This window comes from Aquarana catesbeiana, unplaced genomic scaffold (assembly GCF_042186555.1).
Source record: "Aquarana catesbeiana isolate 2022-GZ unplaced genomic scaffold, ASM4218655v1 unanchor211, whole genome shotgun sequence".
NCBI lineage: Eukaryota > Metazoa > Chordata > Amphibia > Anura > Ranidae > Aquarana > Aquarana catesbeiana.
Genome location: NW_027362637.1, coordinates 25,800 through 49,581, shown reverse-complemented (window position 1 = coordinate 49,581; position 23,782 = coordinate 25,800). Strand labels below are relative to the sequence as shown.

At 45.6% G+C, this 23,782-nt stretch overlaps 3 long non-coding RNA genes across 3 annotated transcripts in view; 1 reads left to right on the top strand and 2 right to left on the bottom strand.

Annotated features, from left to right (window-relative positions):
* LOC141121500 (uncharacterized) overlaps nt 1-23,782 on the bottom strand; it is a 1,788,704-nt gene that overhangs the window by 1,739,123 nt on the left and 25,799 nt on the right. The window lies entirely within an intron of this gene.
* On the bottom strand, nt 3,152-15,440 carry LOC141121517 (uncharacterized). The gene is made up of 3 exons (XR_012240581.1): nt 15,294-15,440; nt 11,085-11,171; nt 3,152-5,043 (listed from the first exon to the last, which is right to left on the bottom strand). It is a non-coding gene; the product is annotated as an uncharacterized lncRNA (long non-coding RNA).
* Nucleotides 16,156-23,240, top strand: LOC141121513 (uncharacterized). Its single transcript, XR_012240580.1, has 3 exons — nt 16,156-16,602; nt 21,447-21,637; nt 22,642-23,240. It is a non-coding gene; the product is annotated as an uncharacterized lncRNA (long non-coding RNA).

Sequence of the window (23,782 nt, the reverse complement as noted above, 5' to 3'; positions counted from 1 at the left end):
GCACCATGCATGTGAGGTATCACCGCGAAGGTCAGATCGAGGGCAGTAATTTTAGCAGTAGACCTCCTCTGTAAATCTAAAGTGGTAACCTGTAAAGGCTTTTAAAAATGTATTTAGTTTGTCGCCACTTCACGTTTGTGTGCAATTTTAAAGCACGTCATGTTTGGTATCCATGTACTCGGCCTAAGATCATCCTTTTTATTTCATCAAACATTTGGGCAATATAGTGTGTTTTAGTGCATTAAAATTTTAAAAAAGTGTGTTTTTTCCCCAAAAAATGCGTTTGAAAAATCGCTGCACAAATACTGTGTGAAAAAAAAAATGAAACACCCACCATTTTAATCTGTAGGGCATTTGCTTTAAAAAATATATAATGTGTGGGGGTTCAAAGTAATTTTCTTGCAAAAAAAATAATTTTTTCATGTAATCAAAAAGTGTCAGAAAGGGCTTTGTCTTCAAGTGGTTAGAAGAGTGGGTGATGTGTGACATAAGCTTCTAAATGTTGTGCATAAAATGCCAGGACAGTTCAAACCCCCCCCAAATGACCCCATTTTGGAAAGTAGACACCCCAAGCTATTTGCTGAGAGGCATATCGAGTCCATGGAATATTTTATATTGTGACACAAGTTGCGGGAAAGAGACAATTTTTTTTTTTTTTTTGCACAAAGTTGTCACTAAATGATATATTGCTCAAACATGCCATGGGAATATGTGAAATTACACCCCAAAATACATTCTGTTGCTTCTCCTGAGTACGGGGATACCACATGTGTGGGACTTTTTGGGAGCCTAGCCGCGCACGGGACCCCGAAAACCAAGCACCGCCTTCAGGCTTTCTAAGGGCGTAAATTTTTTATTTCACTCTTCACTGCCTATCACAGTTTCGGAGGCCATGGAATGCCCAGGTGGCAAAAGAAAAAACCCAAATGACCCCATTTTGGAAAGTAGACACCCCAAGCTATTTGCTGAGCGGTATAGTGAGTATTTTGCAGACCTCACTTTTTGTCACAAAGTTTTGAAAATTGAAAAAAAAAAAAAAATTTTCTTGTCTTTCTTCATTTTCAAAAACAAATGAGAGCTGCAAAATACTCATCATGCCTCTCAGCAAATAGCTTGGGGTGTCTACTTTCCAAAATGGGGTCATTTGGGGGGGGGGTTGTGCCACCTGGGCATTCCATGGCCTCCGAAACTGTGATAGGCAGTGAAGAGTGAAATCAAAAATTTACACCCTTAAAAATCCTGAAGGCGGTGATTGGTTTTCGGGGCCCCGTACGCGGCTAGGCTCCTAAAAAGTCCCACACATGTGGCATCCCCATACTCAGGAGAAGCAGCTAAATGTATTTTGGGGTGCAATTCCACATATGCCCATGGCCTGTGTGAGCAATATATCATTTAGTGACAACTTTGTGCAAAAAATAAAAATAAAAAAAAAATGTGTCACTTTCCCGCAACTTGTGTCAAAATATAAAATATTCCATGGACTCAACATGCCTCAAAGCAAATAGATTGGGGTGTCTACTTTCCAAAATGGGGTCATTTGGGGGGGGGGGTTATGCCATCTGGGCATTTTATGGCCTTCAAAACTGTGATAGGTAGTGAGGAGTAAAATCAAAAATTTACGCCCTTAGAAATCCTGAAGGCAGTGATTGGTTTTCGGGGCCCCGTACGTGGCTAGGCTCCCAAAAAGTCCCACACATGTGGTATCCCCATACTCAGGAGAAGCAGCTAAATGTATTTTGGGGTGCAATTCCACATATGCCCATGGCCTGTGTGAGCAATATATCATTTAGTGACAACTTTTTGTAATTTTTTTTTTTTTTTTTTTGTCATTATTCAATCACTTGGGACAAAAAAAATGAATATTCAATGGGCTCAACATGCCTCTCAGCAATTTCCTTGGGGTGTCTACTTTCCAAAATGGGGTCATTTGTGGGGGTTTTGTACTGCCCTGCCATTTTAGCACCTCAAGAAACAACATAGGCAGTCATAAATTAAAGGCTGTGTAAATTCCAGAAAATGTACCCTAGTTTGTAGGCGCTATAACTTTTGCGCAAACCAATAAATATACACTTATTGACATTTTTTTTTTACCAAAGACATATGGCCGAATACATTTTGGCCTAAATGTATGACTAAAATTGAGTTTATTGGATTTTTTTTAGAACAAAAAGTAGAAAATATCATTTTTTTTCAAAATTTTTGGTCTTTTTCCGTGTATAGCGCAAAAAATAAAAACGACAGAGGTGATCAAATACCATCAAAAGAAAGCGCTATTTGTGGGAAGAAAAGGACGCAAATTTCGTTTGGGTACAGCATTGCATGACTGCGCAATTAGCAGTTAAAGCGACGCAGTGCCAAATTGTAAAAAGTGCTCTGGTCAGGAAAGGGGTAAATCCTTCCGGGGCTGAAGTGGTTAACTTACCTGAAACCCTTGTTGCTAGGCAGTCTTCCTAATCTGCCGCTTCCTCCTCTTCGGTGAGCGGCCCCGTTGCCTTCTAGGAACTGTGTGTGTCCCAGGAAGCAACGGGGCCATTCACAAAGCGCCGCGCGACTCGCGCATGCGCAGTAGGAAACGGGCAGTGAAGCCGCAAGGCTCCACTGCCTGTTTCCCTTCGTTAAGATGGAGGCGCTGGCAGCCGATCCCATGGATGGATCGGCCTGGGGGGGCGACATCGCGGGCTCGCTGGACAGGTAAGTGTCCTTATTAAAAGTCAGCAGCTACACTGTTTGTAGCTGCTGACTTTTAAAAAAAAATATATAGCGGCCGGAACCCCCCTTTAATAAAGTCTGATACAAGATCCATCTGTATGTTCTGTGGCGGTGTAATAATAAATACATTCTTCCATGATTACTGTCTGTGAAGGTTCCTATGTATCCAGGTCATAGCATAGATGGTAGTAGTCACATTCAACTGGACTTGTTCTGTAATGTTGAAAGTCCATCATACCTTCTCCAGAACTGAAGAAGTGGGATGAAGAAGCTATAAAATGACTTCAACATTGCAGAAAGTCTGGCTGAATGTGACAATCTACTACCAGCTATGCTAATAAAATATTCCTAGACAGGGTTGGTAAAGGTTGGCACACTCAGCCTGAGGACTGACAGCTGTAGGACTGTTGCCAGGGCATGTTAAGAGGCAGTGTTGCCAACCTACCAGATTGAAATTTACTGACACAACACCCAAAATTTACTGGCATTTCCAAAAGTTACAAAATTACAGTTTTAAGCGCATATTTTAGTATTTAGGCTACAAACAAGTACATAATGCAATTAGCGATGTGATTTAAGGTAGATTTTTTATTTTTATTTTATTTACAATAGTAAATACAATTGATTTACACATGAAATTGTCTCTCACAGTGACACTAACAGCAGTGTGCAGCAGCACAGATAATAGACACCTCACCGATACCTGAGTTACAGTGACAGTCCATAGTTGCCAACAGTCCCGATTTTCCCAGGACAATCCCGATTTTGGGACCCTCGTCCCGGATGGAGGCTGTCCCGAATTGGGATTTTCCATAAGGAAAATTGGGAATGTTGTTTTTTTTTTGTTTTTGGAGCAGCTGGCTCCAGCAAAATGGCGGCGGCCGCCGCCGCTCGATCTTCCCCCTAGTGTGAGTAAGTGGAGAGAGGAAGGGTGCTTGATCCGTGCAGCCAATGAAGCGGCTTCTTTAGCTGCTCGGCCCCTCCCCTCTCCACTGAAACAAGCAGAAGACACAGCGCCGTCGCCGTGTCTTGCCGAAAGTTTCCCAGCCCCGTACTGCACAAGCGCTGCGCCTGCGCAGTACAGGGGGTCCTTCATTGCCAAGGGGAACTTTCTCGGCAGAACACCGGCCGCTCCTGCACTGAGTGGGGGGGCTGCACTAATATAGGGGGTGTCTGCACTGAGGAGGGTCTGCATTGAGGGGGGTCTGCACTGAGGGGGGGTCTGCACTGATGGAGGGGGTCTGCACTGAGGGGGTCTATGCAGACTCTGCTGGGGGCACCTGATGCAAGGACGGACTCTGCTGGGGGCACCTGATGCAAGGACGGACTCTGCCGGGGGCACCTGATGCAAGGACGGACTCTGCCGGGAGCACCTGATGCAAGGACGGACTCTGCCGGGGGCACCTGATGCAAGGACGGACTCTGCCGGGGGCACCTGATGCAAGGACGGACTCTGCCAGGGGCACCTGATGCAAGGACAGACTCTGCCAGGGGCACCTGATGCAAGGACAGACTCTGCCCGTGGAAGGCGACGTGGCTAGTGACACGCTCAGGGATCCCACTGATTCTGCATTATGGTGAGTTGAATGATTTAATTTTACATTACAATGTAATAATAGAAATAATTGCACTTCATTCACCCTGACACCATAACAACCATGGTGCCAGGATGATTGAGGCGCTAACACCAGGCGTTTGGAGTATCTTTATCTGCTGATTGTTAAACTTTCTAGAATACACATATTTCTATTGTTGTGTAGGATCTGGGGCTGCTGTCCCGTCATTCCCCTGTCCCCCTTTCCTTCTCCCCCTTTCCCTCTCTATCCCTCATTCATCTCAGACTCTAACCACACCCTCTTGAGCCCCGCCCATTTAAGCCGCGCCCACGTTTCGCATAAGCCACACCCACTTTTCGAGTAAGTCGCACCCATTTTTCACCTCGGCGCGCTTAGCGCGTCGCACTTATAATTTTTTGCTAAGCCACGCCTACAAACGAATGCCCCGCCCCCTAATTATTGTACGGCTCCGCCTACAGCCAAAAAAGTGTCCCTCATATTTTTTTTGCAATGTTGGCAACTATGACAGTCTCTCTCTACGCCAGATGGTCCCTTCAGTCCAAACAGCACTGACAGTCCCGCTCCCAGCTAGAGAAATATTACACCAATTCACATCAGTCTCCCCTGCCCTTACAATAAGTGGGAGCTTCCCAGTGAGATAACCCAGGCGAGTTCAGATTCATATCCGAACATGGCTGAGCCCATCCTTAAGTCTGGACATGAGCGGAGATAGGAGGACTGGGCTGTGTGACCAAGACAGGAACTTCAGTTGGGTTTTCTGTAAAAAAAAAAAAAAAAAAAAAAAATCAGCAGATACAAATACTATATAATTATATTTTAAAAATCAGTAACTTACCATGTCCAGGATCCAGAGCTTCCCGCAGCCAGTTCTTATTACTGAAATAGAAGGGAAGAACAAAGGAAGCGCCACCTAAGTGCAATATTAGAATCTGATTTTTAATGGCAAGGTATACATAAACACTCACAAGACGTAAGGAAGATACAGGCTCATCTGTATAAGTAGTCCCGAGGGCTCCTCGAGTCCGGAAAGGGTTCCTGGTGCGTGGTATGTTAATGGCCGGTCCGTAGCATGTCCTGCGGCCACAGGAGAGGAGCCGGAACCAGCGTGGAATGCACGGAAGCGACGTCACGGGTCACAGATCACATACGGAGGAGCTAGTCACAGGAAAGGAAAAGAGACTGGCAGGCTATGCACTCGGAGCCTGGAATGGTATAGTGCTATTTATATGTCTGTGCTGTGGGACAACAAATCACAGCGTGGACTGGTCTCTGAACAGCCACAAATCTTCTCTAAGTGATTACAATGTGGTTTATTGCGTCCTGATAGATTTGACATGGATTGTGGCATAAGCTTATACATATAACGTGATTAGAAAATTAAATGATGGAAAAATAATATTCGATTGGGTAAGAAAATATATATGACAGGTACATATATGCCCATATACATACATATATACACACACAAGAAAAATACATATAAAACTTTATATATATATACCATTCCAGGCCAATAGAAGGAGCTGAAGCTCCGAGCGCGTAGGCTGCCAGTCTCTTTTCCTTTCCTGTGACTAGCTCCTCCGTATGTGATCTGTGACCCGTGACGTCGCTTCCGTGCGTTCCACGCTGGTTCCGGTGTCTTGCCGAGAAAGTTCCCTTGGCGGATAAGTTCCCCCCCTGTACTGCGCAGGCGCAGCGCCTGCGCAGTACCAACTACTGTCAGCCGCCGGAGATAGCCGAAGCTCAAACGCTTCAATCATCTGTACACGGCGCCTGCGCCCTAGATCCAGGTTCCTTTCCCACCATCCAAGTGGACCTAGAGGGGGAATCTAAAAGAGCCGAGCGAAGCGAGGCCGTGCCCGAAGCGTGGCGAGCGAAGCAAGCCCGCGAGGGGCCCTCTTACAGGCGCCGTGTGCAGCTGATTTTCAGCTATTCCTTTCGGCTATTTCCGCCGGATCCTACTGCGCAGGCGCAGCGCCTGCGCGGTAGAGGGGGGAACTTATCCGCCGAGCGGAACTTTCTCGGCAGAACACCGGCTCCTCTCCTGTGGCCACAGGACGTGCTGTGGACCTGCCATTAACATACCACGCACCAGGAACCCTTTCCGGACTCGAGGAGCCCTCGGGACTACTTATACAGATGAGCCTGTATCTTCCTTACATCTTGTGAGTGTTTATGTATACCTTGCCATTAAAAACCAGCCTTTAATACTGCACTTAGGTGGCGCTTCCTTTGTTCTCCCCTTCTATTTCTGTGTACAGAGCCAGCTCTCTGATGACAGCAGCCGTCCTCATCATCCCACCATTATTTCTATTATTGGACTACTATTGTTGTGCTTATGGTCTAATGACCCCCCTTTCAATACAGACTACTAGTGATTTTTTTATTACTATTATTCGGTTTTATATTTCACTGTACCTTGCGCTCACAGTTATTATCATATTAACTATCTATGAATTTTGACCCTGGAATTATTACTCTCACGCCGACGGTCACAGTGATACTTCACATAAATGCATCCTATGCTGAGTGTTTGCAATGGGGTGATATTACATTTTTTTTCACTTATAAAAAAAAAAAGTAACACTTTTTTTTATTTCCTTTCTTTAAAGTGGAACTTCACTTCTAAAATAAATAAATAAATGGTCCCCTGCAGCAAATATTGCAACTGTTGACCTTTTAAAATGAGGTACTGTCCAGTCCCTGCTATCATTCAGCAGACGGTTCTTTGGGTCCCCAGCACCTCCATCTTGGAATTTGGGAGTCTGCTGTGACTTCCTGAGCAATCTCAACCGGCACCCCGCTGTGCATGCATGAGATTGTGCGGTGCAATAAGACTGGTTCTGCAGGCTCCTTGCACGTGTGACATATCCCAGGAGGCTGGGGTAAAAAGGTTATTTTACTCCTGAGTGGGGCTTCAATATAACACGCTGAAGATAGAAAGCAGCATAGATAATAATAACACAACCCCAATTCCAAAAAGTTGTGACACTGTGTAAAATCTACATTAAAAAAAAAGCAATGATTTGCTAATATGTGTAATGAAAAACTCCTGCGCTGCCTCAGCGTGTTCCACACCAACCAGATTCATTTTTATAATATGTTGTAGTACTACTTTTTAGTACCTACAACATCTATTAAAAAATAATGACAAAATATTACATACACAATATATATGTAGCGCTGGTAGATTTGCAATCTACCGCATGTTAGGTAAATGTAGTCATTTGTGCGTTAGGAAGGTTGAGTTTGCCTCTGTTCCAGCTTGGCTGACGTGGTGTGTGTTTCCGTGCTGACCGGTGGGTGTCGCTGTTACCACTGGTTAGTGTTGGAAAGGCAATGTGTTGAAGTGTATAGATGCTCTTCTGTCCTGGAGACAACTCGGTGGAGGTGGTCCTCCGAGTTGCATTCTGGGCGAGGGTATTTATGGGACAGACGCCATATTTTGGGGTTTGTTTTTCAGCCACCTGCTGGCCCTCCTGGCCGACAGTTATGCGTTAAGGAGCTACCTCGTGGTCCTCCGTTCCGGAGGCCCACGATACTGCGGCGCAGGGGTGGGTCCAGAGGCTTGTCCGGGGCCTACCACCGCGGCCGAGGAATGGTCCTGAGCTGTCGATCCTGTGTGACGAAGCTGGACAACCGAGGAGATCCCAGGGGAGGACCCGTCTTGGAGGGATCACGCAGCGTGCTGGTCTATAGGAGGGGCCTGGTGACTCGGTTGGAGGACGTATCTGAAAGCAACTATACAGCATAGTGTTGTCGGGTTGGCTTAAAGGTTCAAGCACTGTGACTGACATTCACTACAGAAAATCTGATACATCCTGTGGCAGAGGATCGTACGGGTTTTGTTCCCAAACAAGTCTGTGGCAGAGACTTTGATTCGTGCTGCGTACTGTCTGCTAGACCGGTGAGAGAGGCCTATCCAGACGAGCAAGGAGTGTGTCCCACAAGGGGAGCGCATTCCATATAGTATTTGAATTCTACCAGGACATTTGTCAAGAGAACCCTACAAGAGGATATTTGAGTTTCTTCTGCAAGTTTCCTTTCCACCTCTTTCCTGCTATTTCCTAAGTCGTTTGTTTAATAAAGCATTGAAAACGTACTCCAGTGTTGGTGCGTGTGTCGTCCAGAAGTAAACTCAACGGAACCCTAGACCCGGTGCCGGTGAAACAGAGGGCAGTAAGAGTGAATGTAACAGGCCCGCTTAAACCAGCAGCTCCACCGTGAGTTACTGCTACATATATATATGTGTGAATAATGAAAAGGGGGCTCAAGGGGGATTTAGACCTAGAATTCTTGGGTCTGTAAGAGAGGTGAGCGGTGAATTCTCACAGTGGTGGAGAGTGAGGTGTGACACAGACATTGGGATCTAGTATACACCGATCTACACTCAGTTGTTGTGTGAAGTGTTCCATCCACAAGCAACATCCAACAACATTCCTTGTGATAGCATGGGCAGTGACAGCTACTCTTTACTGAGACATCTATTAGACCCCAGATCTCTCTTCAGCCCTTAAAGTGGTAGTAAACTCTGCATTTTGATTTTTACCTACAGGTAAGCTTATAATGAAGCTTACCTGTAGGTAAAATGAATATCTAGATATTCTAGCAAGCATCGGCTGGTGACATCACCAGCGCATGCACTCTGAAGGAACAGCATACCGGTGCCATTCCTTCAGAGCTGTGTGCCATAGCCGAGACTCCCGCATGTGTGCGCAGGAACGATGTCTTTGCGGCTCGTGAACACGGAAGGAAGACCCGGTAAAGATAGAAGCCTCTACAGTGGTGACAGCACATCGCTGGAGGGCTTTGTTTCAAGGTAAGCCTTTCATAAAGTGCTAGTATGTGGTGCATACTAGCACATTATGATATTGCTTGGCAGGAGGAAACTTTTTTTTTTTTTTCAAAAAGTTTACTACCGTTTTGAAAGCATCTGATCACACCAAGATCGGTTTGATTTAATGCTTTCCCAAGCCAGTAATGACCTGTTTGCATCCGGCAAAACCGGAAATGAAAAAATACTTGTTGCTTCTGGTTTCTTAGACCAGCCTTTCTCAATCGGGTGCCGTGGCATCCTGGTTGAAAAAGTACATCGTAACTCCCACTCAGCACAGCAGGAGCTGGGTCGGCACAGTACAGTGAAGAGTACAGAGAAGCTCTCTGCCTCCCCATACAGGACATTACCGGTGTGAGTGCACCAAAATTGTTGGTCTTTTTTTGTTAATAGCGCAAAAAATAAAAACCGCAGAAATGATCAAAGACCACCAAAAGAAAGCTCTATTTGTGGGGGGGGGGGGGGGGGACGACATACATGTTATTTAGGTACAGTGTTGCACGACCGTGCAAATGTCAGTTAAAGTGACGCTATGCCGTATCGCAAAAAATGGCCTGGTCATGAAGGGGGGTAAACCTTCCAGAGCTGAAGTGATTAAAGTTCACATTTTCAAAAATGAACTAACACTCTACACCTCCCCAGGTCCCCACTGTACTTACCCTTGTGGGTGCTGAGCTGTCAGTGCCCGCACAGCTGGTGTAGTGGTCCAGAGATATGAAATCCCAGCTCTTCTCCCTCTTCTTTCTGTAGGACTTCCAGGATGGATTAGAGCAGTTTTTATCCATCAGAATGGCTCTGATCTATCCAGGAAAGAAGAGGGAGAAGAGCTGGGATTTCAAACCTCTGGATCGCTACACCAGCTGCGTGGGCACTGACAGCTCATTTATTTCTAGTTTTGCATGGCGTGTGGAAGGGTTAGAACCCCTGTAAGGTTTCTGATGCAGTCTCTTTCACCCTCACAATTGGTCACCATGACCATTGTCTCTGCAACAGAAAGTGATGGGTTGTCACCGGAAATAGAGGTGAGGGGAAATATTTTGATAGGACACCTATGACACTTCTCTTAATGTGGAGATTTTCTTTCACTACCTGTTGGGTCTCCATGACAGGAAGTGAAAAGAAATCTGCCTATTGGGACACAGCAGATAAAAACTGACTGAGGAATGAACTATTTTGCATTAACCATTTGGCGACTGGTTCATTCTAGCTTTACTGCTACAGGGCGGCCGCACTGTGCAGAATCGCGTGTGTGTGTGTGTGTGTGTATATATGTATGTATATATATATATGTGTATGTATGTATGTATGTATGTATGTATGTATGTATGTATGTATGTATATGTATATATATATATATATATATATATGTATGTATGTGTATATATATATATGTGTGTGTATATGTGTGTGTGTATATATATATATATATATATATATATATATATATACGCACGCATGCGATTCTGCTCTCCTGGTTAAGGGGTGTGCACACTGCTTCTGCTGTGATTAGTCACAGCAGAAGCCAATCAGTGGGTGCCGGCCAAAGGATGACCGACAGCACCCACTGATCGGCGAGGAGACACACTGGACGGAGCTCTATCTATGTAAACAAAGCAGAGCTCTGTCCTGTCAGCAAGGATTTGCTGAATTTTGTTTTCATGGAATAAGATCCAGCACATTCCTTAGTGAAAGCAGCACATTGTACACACACACAAACACTGGTCAGCTACACATTTAATCCTTTAATCGCCCTAGATCTTTAACCCCTTCCCAGACAGTATCATTAGTACAGTGATAGTGCTTCTTATTACTGATCACTGTATTAGTGTCACTGGTTCCCACAAAGTGCCAAACGTGTCAGTTAGTGTCCGATTGTCTGCCGCAATATTGCAGTCCCACAGTAGGTTGCTGATCGCCACTATTAGTAGTATAAAATCAATAAATACAAATTCCAGCGTACATACCATGGTTTGTCGATGCGATAACATTCAGGGAAACCAATCAATATGTGATTTTGTAATTTGTGATTTTGTAGCAGAATACATATTTGCCTAAACGTATAAAGAAATAAGATTTTTTTATATTTTTTATTTTACAAGATGTGTTTCATAGCAGAAAGTAAAACTTTTTTTTTTCAGATTTTTCTGTTAATAGCGCAAAAAATAAAAGACGCAGAGGAGATCAAATACCACCAAAAGAAAGCTCTCTTTGTGGGGAAAAAAAAGACATAATGTTTATTTATGCACGCAATTGTCAGGTAATGTAACGCAGTGCTGTATTGCAAAAATGACCTGGTCATGAAGGGGGTAAATCTTCTGGTGGGTAAGTGGCTAATTGCAGTGTCTGTGCTGGGACATGCAGGGGAAACACTACAGGGGTGCGGATGCTGTACATGGAAGGAATGTGTTTTCCTGCACTCATGTCTTCTAATAGCATTGTGCCTCATTCACACAGGTCTGACAGATGTGCCCAGCATGTCATTGTGTGTGTAGCTGTACATCGTGTGTGCTGTACTGCCCATCGTCATTTCTCTCTGCTGTTCAACAGTGTACAAAAAATAAAGAGTGCGTCCAAGTCCATATTTGGGCGGTAAGTAACGCTGTACACATGTATATGTTTGTAAAATGCTTTACAAATGTATGAGATTACAGGACTCATGAAGAGGAAGGCCCGGCACCAGGATAAAGCTGGACAGCCACCCTAGGGCGCCAGGATAAAGGGGGCAGTAAAATGCACCTTCACTTGTGTGGGAAAGAATCCTTCCACCAGCCCTGATCTCCATCCAGCGCTGTGTAGCTGAGAGCAGAGGCTCTCTCCCTTCTCATTGGCTCAGACACAGCACTGGGAGCAATTGGCTCCTGCTGCTGTCACTCACAGCCAGTAAGGGTGGGAGCAAAGCTGTGCTCTGTATGTCTAATGGACACACAGAGCAGGGCTTGGCATTGAGCAAAAATGAGTATCCCCATAGCAAGCGGCTTGTTATGGGGCACTTGGAGAAGAGAAGGAGCCAGGAGTGCTGGAGGGGAAATCGAGAGAAGGAGGATTGGGGCTGCTTTGTGCAAAACCATTACACAGAGCAGGTAAGTATAACATGTTTGTTATTTCCCCCCAAAAAATGTTACCTTTGGTATTACCTTAAATCAGGTGTTTTCATTGGAGTGCCTCCTTAAATCAGGTGAACCCATCAGAGTGCCTCCTTAAGTCCCGGTTCACACTGGTGCGATGCGAGAACACTGCGAATCCACTGCGGGGTTCCCGCATCGCACCAACTCGCATGTCAGTTCACACTGCCATATGCAAATCGCTGGGGAGTGTCAATACATTGTTAACGACACCCCCAGTCCAGCTTGCATATCGCACTGCGAACTGACAGTTCGGACATGAATCGGATCGCATGCGTGTGAACACACATGCGATCCGATTCTGGTCCGAACAAAAAAAGGGTCGTGTGCGTGTTGCACCGAATGCGGTGCGATATCAGCCATACTATCTGTATGGCTGATATTGCACCGCACAGACATCGCATGTAATGTGAACGGTAGTGCGCTGCAAATTACATGCGATGCCTGTGTGATGTTTGGCATCGCACAAGTGTGAACCGGGCCTAAAGCGGAGTTCCACTGGCCACTGCGCATCTGCTACACTGTCCGGAAGATCGGAGGATCTTAAAGAAAGTTTGTCTGCTTTTACCAAGTACTATCTTTGTGAGTGTTACCTTTTTACTATTGAATAAAGAGTTTATTATACGGAGAGCACTATCCTCTTGCCACTTTTTATTTTATATGGCGTGTCCTGTACCCGGTCCTTGATTGACATGCTGCATAACCTATTGATTTATGGAAAAGGCGTTTGTGACCCTCTATAATCAAAGGGTCCACTACATCAGGTGAGAGGCCATTTGTTATCGTGGTGGTGGGCACCTGGAATCACCGTTTGTGTCAGCATGCAGTCTCCTACACTTTGAAGATATATGTGGACTGAATCATGGACTGATTGTTTATACACTGTGGTGGATCATATTGTGCTTTATCCTGTCTTTTTTAGCCCGCATTTTATATTCCCTATCTTTCATGTTTTATTAGCGCTGCACTTTCTGTTCTAAAGCGGAGTTCCGCCAAAAAAAAAAAGAATTTAAAAAGTCAGCAGCTACAAATACTGCAGCTGCTGACTTTTATTAGAACACTTACCTGTCCAGGGCACCCGCGATGTCCTCTGTCGATCTGTCCCTCGGCTCTCAGGTGGAGGAACCGGCATCTTCGGTAAGGTTATCAGAAAGTGAAGCCTTGCGGCTTCACAGCCTGGTTCCCTACTGCACATGCGCGAGTCACGCTGCACGTTCTCACTGGTCCCTGCTGTCTTCTCTGACCTGTGTGTCTCCCAGAAGACAGCGGGGGGGACGGAGGAGGGGCCGGACATGGTGTAGATAACCGTGGATACTGAAGTGATCTATGCCCGGAAGTGGGAGCAAATACCTGGATTATACAGGTATCTGCTCCCCCTCTCCCCTGAAAGGTGCCAAATGTGGACACTGGAGGGGGAGGGGGGGAATCCGAAAAGCGGAAGTTCCATTTTTGAGTGAAACTCCGCTTTAACCACTTGCCGACCGTCATATAGCAAAATGACAGCGGCAAAGTGGTTTCAATATCCTGACACGAGACGTCTTTCAGGATATCAAGCCGCTGCGCGCCCCTGGGGGCGTGCATTGCGGGGCGATCATTGTTGGGGGACACGTCTGACACCCCGCAACACCGACCTAGGTAAAGAGTCTCTGACGGAGACTCTTTACCACGTGATCAGCTGTGTCCAATCACGGCTGATCACAGGGTAAACAGGAAGAGCCGGTGATTGGCTTTTCCTCGCTCGCGTCTGTCAGACGCAAGTAGAGGAGAGCCGATCGGACTGCTCCTCTGACAGGGGGGGGTCTGTGCTGATCGATTATCAGCGCAGCCCCCCCCCCGAGGATGCCCACATTGGACCACCAGGGATGCCAATCAGTGCCCACAATGGGCCTCACTGATTGGCATCCATCAGTACCATTTATTTGTGTTACAGTGCCACCTATCGGTGCCCATCCATGCTGCCTATTAGTGCCCATCTGTGACACCTCATTGCTGCCCATCAGTGCCGCCCCATCAGTGAAGGAGGAAAAAAAAATTACTTATTTATAAAGTTTTGTAACAGAAACAAAAAAAAAAATACTTTTTTTTTCAAAATTTTCAGTCTTTATGGTTTGTTTAGCAGAAAATAAAAATCCCTGAGGTGATCAAATACCACCAAAAGAAAGCTATATTTGTGGGAACAAAATGATAAAAATTTTGTTTGGGTACAGTGTAGCATGACCGCGCAATTGTCATTCAAACTGCGACAACGCTGAAAGCTGAAAATTGATCTGGGCAGGAAAGTGTATAAGTGCCCGGTATTGAAGTGTCCCCATTGGAATATCCCACAATTATTTCCGGGATATTTCTTCACCTCCTCCATCAGAGGACACGGCACAGACTCCACCCACCTACTACACGTCACCCAATCATTTCCGAGATTTCCTCAGTCCTATCTTAGGTCTCCCCTCCTCTGAGACGAGAGCCGTGTGACGTAGTAACTAAAGGGGGCGGGCCAATCGTCATCGAGGAGGCGGGCGCGCTTAGATTGGACGCGTGGAATGTGTTGACATTGGTTGCTAGGTAACCGGCACGCTGTGCCTGAGGTGCCGCGCGCACTGAGTGGCCTGTGATTGGCCAGTACAGCCGGCTTCTGTAGTCTGTCAAATACTAACGGGCGGGACTTGAAATTGGAGGCGGGCCGCATGTCCAAGGCAGCTGGGCTGCTCCTTGTGCCCGATCCGCCCATTCAATGTAACGCATGGCCGGGGGCAGAGACTAGATTTCAGCAGAGAGCGAAGGCGAGGAGCTAGAGAGGAGAGCCCACCTCCTCCACCACTCACCTGGCGTCTGTAACCATGACAACAGCTTGGGGCGTCTCTGCACGACTCCACCCCTCTTCTGAGATGTCTATTGGCACCTCCCCCAACAGCGGCGTAGAACTAAAATCCGCCTCCGCAGCGTCAGGTGTGGAGAAGGATTGTGGGTTATTAAAAATGTCCGACTCAGTTTCAGTAAATCGCCGCCCCCTATCTCACTAATTCCCTCCCCCCCTTACAATCTCCGCCTTCTTACCTGTTGCTTTAGGAAGACATCAAGGTGGGCGTGACAGAGAACAGGCGAATCGCTCCGCTCCCCTAGCTGGCTAATCGCTGACTGAACCTCCCTCAGTGACGCACTAAGATAACGCCCTCAGGCCACGCGCTCGCACCTGATTGGCAGGCTCCGCCCATTCATTTCTGCTATCAGCTCGCGGCCTCGCCGCTGTATAATAGGCGTGGCCTGTGTCTGCAGGTCCCTGGCTCCTCCCCCCATATTCTCTGGCTGACACAAAGTAGTGATAGTGGCTGCCGTTTACGAATTTGTACTTCTCATGGATGCAGAACGAGGACCAGGACAGAAACAAGGGGTGGGGCTTGTGCCTGCTGAGCCTTGCTGAGTGGCCTGTGATTGGCCGATACAGCCGGCTTTTGTAGTCCGTCAGATACTAATGGACGGGACTTAAAATAGGACAGCTGGGCTGCCCCTTGAGCCCGCGCCGCCCATTCAATGTATTGCGTGACCGTTGGGAGGAGCTGGAGAGGAGAGCCCACCCCGGCAAACACCTGGCGTCTGTAACCATGACAACAGCCTGGGGGCGTCTGACTCTTACAAGACTCCGCCCCTTAGACGTCTATTGACACCTATATCTCAACACCGGCGTCAAATTAAATTCCTCCTCCGCAGCGTCAGGAGTGGAGAAGGGTTGTAGGTGGGAGGTGCAATTGAAATCTGCGATGAAAGGGGCGCAGCCGACCTAGATCCGCCCATGATAAGTTTCCTTGATCCCTTAGTATAAATGTCTGACTCGGCTTCAGTAAATCCCCGCCCCCTATCTCCCTAAATACCCTACTTACAATCTCCGCCCTCTTACCGGCCAAAGGCGTACCTTTAGGAAGACATCAAGTGGGCGTGACGGAGAACAGGCGAATAGCGTCGCTCATCTAGCTGGCTACTCTCAGACTGAAGCTCCGTCAGTGACGCAGTAAGCTAACGCCCTCTCGCCGCGCGCTTGCACCTGATTGGCGGTCTCTGTGACAGGCTCCGCCCTTCATTTCTGCTGTCTATCAGCTCGCGGCCCCGCCTCTCACCAGCAGGCGTGGTCTATGTTCTCCCGGCCCCTCTTCTTCCCGCTCCAGTGGCCAATGTCCTGCAGCAGCCGCCCGGCTCATACTGCCCTGTCTGTGGCTGCGCTCTCTCTCCCACCCACCGGCGCCGATGCCAGCCATAGACAGTGAATGGAACTGTCTGGTCTCCTAGCAACCAGGGACGCGATGAGTGAGAGAGCGTGGTGTTAGACTCCGCCCCCACTTCGCACACACATCTTTACAGCGGCTCCTGAAAGGTAAGGGAGATTTTTCTTGCTCTGTAGAGGGTGGAGGCAGGCAGGCAATGTCTGATACTTAAGGGATATAGAGCTAGCAGGGTCTCTGAGTGGGGTGGGATGACCGTCACCCAGGGGAGGTCTATTATGCTCAGTGGCTCGAAATTTTTGCTGGGGGGGACGACGCAAAAAAATGTAAAAAAAAAAATCACTTGCCGCCACTGTGCCATCATATGCTGCCAGTGTGCCCATTAAATGCTGCCAGCGTGCCCATCAGTGCCCCCCAGTGTGACCCCCCCCCATCCACTCGCTGTCTGCCCGCCACTTACCCTGTCTTGGTGGGGCAGCGGGTGACAGCGACGAGCGGGGTCCTGCGCGCGTCTCCTGCCGTCCTCATCTCCCGTCCCCTCCTCCTGATAGGCGTCCAATAGCGGCGCCTGTCGTTTCAGCCAATCAGGTGACAAGTAACAGACCCGAGCACCTGATTGGCGGAGAGGCGGTTTAGTGTTAGGAAAGCGAATATTCATTAACTTTTCTAACACAGCTGAGTGACCTGCAACGCCTATTAGATCCTATGGCTCTAAACAGGTGCTTCAAAAACACACCAATGCCGCTGTAATTCAGGCGCCCTGCGCCCGAAAAGGGGCCAGGCGCCTGAATAGGGGATGGCAGCGGCGGCTATGGATAGATTCATGCATTGCATGAATCTATCTATTGGTGATAGAGGGGGGGGGGGCTTGAGAGAGGTGGCGGCGCCATTATGGACTGCCACTGATTATGCTGCTAATATAAAGTGGGGGGGGGGGGGGGCAGGGGCACTGTCTGATATGTAAGGGACTCAGAGCTAGAAGGGTCTCTAAGGGGGGGATGGGACTGTCACCCCAGGGGAGGTCTATGCTGCTAATATAAAGGGAGGGGGTGAGTCTATGCTGCTAATATAAAGGGACACTAATCTAATGGGGGATACTCTGTAGGGAGGAGCGCTGATCACTACAGGGGGCTCATTCACACTATAGTCCCCACTGGTGTTGATCTAAGAGGACTCTAATAAGATACTAATGGGGGGTGCTGACTGCCAATTTAATGCTTGCTGACCAACCATTAGATCAGCAGTCAGCACCCCCCATTAGAGACCCCCATTATATCAGAGTCCCCTTATATCAGCACCCACCACTTACAGACCCCCGATAGATTAGAGTCTGGTGAAAAGTGTCCAGTAGTAAAGTGTTTTTTGGAGCTTTAACTAATAGTGCTTTATTTGTATGAAAAATGACACGGAGCATCATTCAACCCTCTGAGCCCAGGCTGTCAAAGGTACAACCCCTGAGGCTGAGTTCACATATGTGCGGCCGCATGTTTGCTTGTGGGGTCTGGACGTGTCTGTTCACTGGTTCAGGTGCAAATCAGGTCTGAATTTCTACCTGAATTCGCACCTGAACCAGACCAAAAAACGCACAGGACCCTTTTTGTATGCGGACTGCGGCCACCCCAGACCTGTGTGACCTGGCTGCATAGAGAGCCGCTCACTCGCCTGTCATGTGAATTGGATGAGGTGAAAACTGTATCCAATTTGCACATATGTGAACCCAGCCTAAGGGTGCGTCATCATGGGCTCTTATTACACCTGCACAGAATGGCGCTTTTATGTCATTACATAAATTCTGCCTTGTGTGCCACCCTAGATTTAACCACTTGACAACTGGGCACTTAAACCCCCCTCCTGCCCAGACCAATTTTCAGCTTTCAGCGCTGTCACACTTTGAATGACAATTACTCAGTCATGTAATACTGTAACCAAATTAATTTTTTGTCCTTTTTTTCATACAAATAGAGCTTTCTTTTGGTGGTATTTGATCACCTCCTGGGTTTTTTATTTTGTGCGCTATAAATGAAAAAAGACCGAAAATTTTGAAAAAAAAAACAAATTTTTCTGTGATAAAATTTAGCAAATTATTAATTTTTCTTCATAAATTTTGGCCACAATTTATACTGCTACATATCTTTGGTAAAAATAACCCAAATGAATGGATATTATTTGGTCCGTGTAAAAGTTAGAGAGTCTACAAGTTATGGTGCAAATCATAAAAAATTGATCACACTTGATGCACTGACGGCCTATCTCATTTCTTGCGACCCGAACAAGTCAGGAAAGTACAAAGACCCCTTTTTTTGAAAGTAGACATTCCAAGGTATTTAGTAAGAGGCACGGTGAGGTTTTTGATGTTGTCATTTTTTCCCACAATTCTTTGCAAAATGAAGATTTTTTTTTTTTTTACTTACCGCCGCAGCTCTGTCTCTGTGTGAGGAGGGAGAGCCGCAGAACACCGGCGATGAGAGATGATCTCGTATGTTTACATACGAGATCGTCTCTCATTGGCACCGCCGATCACGCTGAAAACGGCCACTATGATTGGCCGTTTTCAGCGATCTGTGACTGGCTGTAAACAGGACGTGCAGGGACGGCCGCCCGGCAAATAGCGTCCGCGCTGCAGCCGTCTTTCGGCTATAGTGCGGGCGCGAAGTGGTTAAGGGTCTTTTTTTAAAGAATATGTGTGTGGTGAGGAGGTGGGTGGTGGCTTTAAGCAGAGAGTGTGGGGAGAATATTCTAAAGCTTGTTTATAAGGACTGCTGCACTGCATGAATATGAATATTTCTTTCAGTGCTGACCGGAATTGTGTTGTGCTGTATATATGATGTGATAATGAGAGAAGAAATTATTATTGATCAATGGCGTACGTTTCCCAAAATGCTGCTCAGCTAATCTCTTTTGGCCTAACAGAGCACTTTTATTGCAGCCCCTCTGCCATTCCATAGATAAGGGTCCCAGTTTGGAGACAGCCTAATTTGGCTTTTCTTTTGTATATTGGATAAGGTACAAATGTGCTGGATTTTCTATGGATTGTGACTTCAAATATGTGAGCCCTGGCACTGGTTTATCATCGCTGGTGACAAAAAGTTAACATTTCTTTCTGGCATTTTATCAACTTTTTTTGTTTGTCACCCAAAGACGTGATGCTTATCAAATGTACATGGCAGACTACAGAGTTTCCTTTTTAACAGTAAAAACGTGGTAGATGTTTGACATTTGTAGAACTGCATCTGTTATATCACAATAACCAGATAGATTCCATGTCACATTTACTAACAAATATGATTGGTTGCAAACTTCAGTGGAAAGCATAGTTTGTTTGTTTTTTTTGGGTTTTTTTTTTTTTGGTGTGTGCTTTCCTATTCTGGTGTGTTGACATTTCATGACCTGATTTCAAAGCGGTGTCCCCAAGACACATATTAAGGAAAGTGTCCCCAGTGGGGTCAGATGCAGCATGAAAAACGTAATAGAAGTTCTAACCTTTCCATGTCCTTATTTAAAACTAGAATAATATTGGTTGGAATTATGCTAGTCATAATGATACAATTTTCTTTCCTTCCAGCATGGCTAAAAGAAAGAAAAGAAAATCGCTCAATTCCCCCATGAACGCAGTGTTGATGGGGAAATGCCTCCGGTACACTATTGTATTCTGCATTCTCGTCTGACAGAATACAATGGTTACTGCTAGTGGTTACATCCGCCTGACAGTACCTGTATGTAGAAAAATCTGACATGCTGGTTGTACCCAAGTTGATCGAAAGGTCAACCTCGGTACAGTCAGCTTGCCCTTACATGGATCGAAATTCGGACACAGATTTAATGACATTGCAGACATCCAGCGCTCCGTGGCAAAGATATTGCACAGCATCCTGAAAAGAATTCTGCATTGTTATACAAGGGGACTACTTTGAACCTATGCGACATTATGGCGGACACATCGGACAATTTTGACACATTTTTGGGACCATTGGCATTTATACAGCGATCAAAAAAATCCGCGCTTAGGGAAAGGAGAACTGCAGCCCCCCTAATTAAGAACACCACCTAAGTGGGGTCCTAGAAAAATAAAAACTCTATCCAGGGGAATGGCGCTGTTCAAATGATAAATATAAACTATATATCCAATCCACCATAATAAATGTTACCAGCTCTACGTATGAAGTGAAACCGTGTTAAAGGTATATGTAAACCTCTACACAAAAAGATAAAGATAAAATTAAATTAAATTAAAAATGGCATATGATGCAAATGAGCTTCATGAAAAAATATTAAGTGTTAGGTGCAACATAACACAATAACTTAAAAGATAGAAATATAATAATGTGTGAACATGAAAAATAAATACATTAAAAAACAACTATTAGGGCCCCCGAGGGCCCCCGAGGGCTTTCACACTGGAGCGATGCTCTAGCAGGACGGGAAAAAAAAGTCCTGCTAGCAGCATCTTCAGAGCGGTGAAGGAGCGGAGTGTATACCGCTTCTTCACCGCTCCTGCCCATTGAAATCATTGGGACAGCGCAGCTATACCACCGGCAAAGCCACCTCTGCAGAGGTGGTTTTAAACCCTTTCTCGGCCGCCAGGGGGGGGTAAAACCGCCCCACTAGCGGCCGAATACCGACGGTAAAGTGCCGCTTACAATAGCGGCGCTTTACCGCCGACGCCGCCCCAGTGTGAAAGGACCCTTAGTGTTTAAACTACCCAAAATAAATAAATAATTTAAAAAATAAATAAAATAGATATATAGATTTATCTATCTCATGTATTAAGGATAAGTGTTCCGTGCCAAAAATTATATATATAGACACAAAAAAATATATATTGTAGCACTTCCGCGATCGCCGGCGTGGTGAGGAGGTGCGTTCCACTGTGGAACGCACGTCCTCACTACGCCGGCGATCGCGGAAGTGCTACTTTGTTTACAGCATGGAGCATTGTAGCTCCTTTTTAAACTTTATATGAGAATTCTTTTAATAAAGTACCACTTTGGTTCCACAGATTCACGCTATAAGGCTCATCCTTTTACCTTTTATATATGGGAACGCCCGTCGGTGGAGATCCTTAATGCCGCTTCTGGAGAGGTGGAATACAGCTGCACGGATTCGAGGGGACACCTCATACAAGAGGGGGACAACACCATTGGAACATATCCACTACGCCTGTTACCCCTGTAGGGGTGGGGCGCTCCGGTGAGTGCAAGCACAATAGGGTGATACAGATGAAAGTGGGGATCACTGAAAATTCACCTATTTTTTCACTATTCATCTTTTTCCATGGATCACTTTTCACAGACTGTTTTCTGATAGTGTATTAATATACACATATGTTCACTATATACTTTTGGGACTTATCACTTTGGATTAGCACTTGTCACTTTATTACTTATTATTTTTTGTGCAGATTAGCACTGTGTTTTTATCTTTTGTGTTTTTTTTTTTTTTATATATATATTTTTGTTTGCTCATTCGAGTGTGTGTGTGTGTGTGTGTGTGTGTGTGTGTATATATGTGTATATATATATATAATCTCTATCTCTCTATCACTAATCGTTGTTTTTTAAAGTGGTGTTCCACCCAAAAAAAAGAAAAATGCATGAAAATTCCTAAAAAAAACATTTGGAAACTTTTTTTTTTTTTTTTTTTAACTCACCTCTAAATGCCTGTTGCTAGGGGGTCCCTCGTAGTCTGCCTCTTCAGTGCCTGGGCTGGTGACATCACTTCCCCCTCGGCACAGGAAGGGCTCAGCTCTGCTCCCTTCCTCTTGTCAATCATCTGGGACCCATTACAGGTCCCAGGTGACTGAGCGGCCAATCACGGCATGCGGCGCCACTCGCTCATGCGCAGTGGGTGCCCGGCTGTGAAGCCACAGCCCGGCGCCCACAGTTGCAATGCCGGCGCCACCGAACGGAGGGGGAGACGAGTGGGGCTTCGATCCCCGCATCGCTGGACCCTGGGACAGGTAAGTGTCCAATTAAAAGTCAGCAGCTGCAGTATTTGTAGCTGCTGACTTTTAAATTTTTTTTTTTTTTTTTTAATGTGCCCTCCTTTTTAATGTATTTATTTATTTTTCATGTTCACACATTATATTTCTATCTTTTAAAGTGGAGTTCCACCCACTTTTACAACTCTTCAGCATCCCTCACTAAACTGTGCACTGTAAACAAATTGGATATTTTTTTATTTTTTTTTCTCAGCACCTACTGTATATCTGCTGTATTCATTGTTCACTTCCTCCTCCCTGGCTGCGGCCCATCGCATCATTTCCTGTTTTGCAATGCCTTCTGGGAAGGGGCGGCAAGTTCCTCTGAAACTGCCATTGCTATGGAAACCTGACCTGAAACCTATTACACTGCTTGTGCTGCACTGAGCATGTGCAAGATCTGCAAGGATGAGATCCAGGAAGAAATACAGTCTGGCTTCAGATGCCCACACTTAAGATGGCCACGGCCTGCTGTAAGTTTATAAAATAACAAACTACTGCTATAAACTAACAAAACAGACCTTAGTTTACAGACTAACTTTACTAGAATACATTAAGCTTGTGTATTATAGGGGTATTCTTATTGAAAAAGTATAATTTCGTCCGGAACACCACTTTAAGTTATTGTGTTATGTTGCACCTAACACTTAATATTTTTTCATGAAGCTCATTTGCATCATATGCCATTTTTAATTTTTTGAGTTGATCAAGGCTGTGTACACATATTTTATTTTATCTTTTATCTTTTTGTGTGTAGAGGTTTACATATACCTTTAACACTATCACTTCATACGTAGAGCTGGTAACATTTTATTATAGTGGATTGGATATATATAGTTTATCCCTTTCATGACTAAGCCTATTTTTGAAATTTGGTGTTTACAAGTTAAAATCCGTATTTTTTGCTAGAAAATTACTTAGAACCCCCAAACATTATATATATTTTTTTAGCAGAGAATCTAGAGAATAAAATGGCGATTGTTGCAATATTTTTTATCACACGGTATTTGTGCAGCGGTGTTTTAAACGCAAATTTTTGGAAAAACGACACTTTCATGAATTTTAAAAAATCCAAACAGTAAAGTTACCCCAATTTTTTTGTATAATGTGAAAGATGATGTTACGCCGAGTAAATAGATACCAAACATGTCACCCTTTATAATTGCACGCACTAGTGGAATGGCGACGAACTACGGTACCTATGAATTTCCATAGGCGACGCTTTAAAAATTTTTTACGGTTACCAGGTTTGAGCTACAGAGGAGGTCTAGGGCTAGAATTATTGCTCTCGCTCTGATGATCGCGGCGATACCTCACATGTGTGGTTTGAACACCGTTTACATATGCGGGCGCGA